General features: G+C 62.1%; 1 protein-coding gene across 1 annotated transcript in view; it reads right to left on the reverse strand.

Annotated features, from left to right (window-relative positions):
* C2CD4C (C2 calcium dependent domain containing 4C) overlaps window positions 1-1886 on the reverse strand; it is a 17249-nt gene that overhangs the window by 10270 nt on the left and 5093 nt on the right. The window lies entirely within an intron of this gene.

A 1886-nucleotide genomic window follows, 5' to 3' on the forward strand; every position in this document is an offset into this window, starting at 1 on the left:
CCCCATCCCCAAAACCGAAAGCACAGAGCTCTGCCATGGGGGATGCGTCACCCCACCAACCCTCTCATAGAGCACCAAAATCTTTGCCCAGCTCTTGCTCCCCCTCCCCTCACAGCCTGCTGGATCCTCCCCAGCAATGCCTGGGTCCCACCAGCCCCTTGTAGGCGCAGCACGCTGGGGACCGCACGGTGTTGGCAAGGGGTGCATGGGGCTGTCAGGCAGCAGCCGGCCGGGCAGGGTCCCCTTCCTGCCCCAGGTCTGCTCAGGGGCAGGATGTTCACCCCCAGCCCAGGGATGTGGCCCATCTCCCCATCCCACTCTCCCAGAGCCCCTGTCTGCCCCCAAGGCAAGCCTGGGCACCCAGGGGGCCGGGAGCATCCCCCACGTTGGCTCCTGGGGGAGCAGTGGGAAGCCTCAAGGTGGGAAATCTCCTGCGAAGGGGGGACATGTCTGCTCCTTACGTCCTGCACGGTTTGTTTTCAGCCACAAGCTCGACAAGCAGCCACGATCACCCCAAACCCCACCAACATGCAAACACCGTGCTATCGGAACCATGCCTCGCGTACCTGAAACGTATTTACAGACAGAAGTAAAACACGCCGGGAAAGATCAGCCTCAGATATAAATAGCCAACACTGAAATCTGCCATCTGCTGCAAAGGACAAGGAAGGAACATCAACTGCCACCGACAGAGGTTAACACAGAGGGATGCGTGTGTCCACGCATGCTGCAACAGGCAGGGATGGGAGCGCCGCAAATTCTGCTCCCTTCCACAGAAGCATGCAGAGCCCGATGCAACGGGTAACACCACACCAAGCAACAACGAGGTCTCTGTTTTATCCACCCACCGAAATGCCCTGGCCAGCATTTCCCCCACACCCGGTGCCTCCAGCTGGTCAACTGGGATGGCAGGGAAGGATGGGAAGGGGTGGGAGTACCCCACTCTGCCCCAAAGGGGAACTGTAGGGCCAGGCCAGTCCCTTCAGGGAGCCAGGTCCCGCTGGGCACGGGGGTCTTCGTGGCCCCACAGGAGACGTCCCTCCTGCCTGGTGGGCACAGCCACCCCCAAGCCCCCGCAGGTGAGAAAGGGCAGAGGAGCCTCAGCCACAGCTTGCCCCCCTGCCCAGCGACACCTGGGGATGCCCCCAGTGCCAGCCGGAGCACCAGCACTCAAGGGGGGCTACTCCTGTCACCTCGGCTTTTGGCAGCAAGCGTGTCTGCTGGGACACCGCCTGGGACCACCCACGTGCCCAGGGCGAGGGGTGCCAGGCCCCCCATGGCCATGCCAGCCCCCAACGTCTCCCTCCCATGGGCAGGGGACGGGCACAGGCAGCCTCCTGGATTTGGGCAAACCCAAAGCCCCTGAAGCTCCGTGAACAGTCTCCTGCAGGGCGGCAGCAGCAGGGGACACTGCTGGGAGTGGGCAGGGAGGGCATCCCGGGAGGCTGTGGGTGTCAGACCAAGCCGACCTGCACTTCTGTGCAGTCCTGCAGGGCTGGGAAGAGTCCAGAAAAGGCTCAAAACCCACAAACCTGACTCATCCCCAGGGTCACCTCCCTTGGCCCACTCCTGGGTCACCTCTGCAGTATTTTCTCTGCAGTTTCCAAGACTAGAAACTTGTCTTTTAAATTAAAGCTGAGATTGATGCTGTCACCTGATTCCAGGAGCTGGGGGGCTTTGAGAGAGGTGGCAGTAAGTATGCTACAGAGATCCACCCACCTCCAACCTTTGTGCTGGCCAGCTGGAGACCATGGGCACCAGGGAGGGAAGAGCCCAGCAGGCGACATCCATCCTTCCCGGTGGAGATGGGGCCGGCAGCTCCCTGCTTCCCAGTGGGCTCCGGGAGGTGCAGCCCCGGGAGGGAGCAGGGAGGGAACAGTGGGGTT

This window comes from Egretta garzetta, unplaced genomic scaffold, assembly GCF_000687185.1.
Source record: "Egretta garzetta isolate BGI_Z169 unplaced genomic scaffold, ASM68718v1 scaffold4, whole genome shotgun sequence".
Classification (NCBI taxonomy): domain Eukaryota; kingdom Metazoa; phylum Chordata; class Aves; order Pelecaniformes; family Ardeidae; genus Egretta; species Egretta garzetta.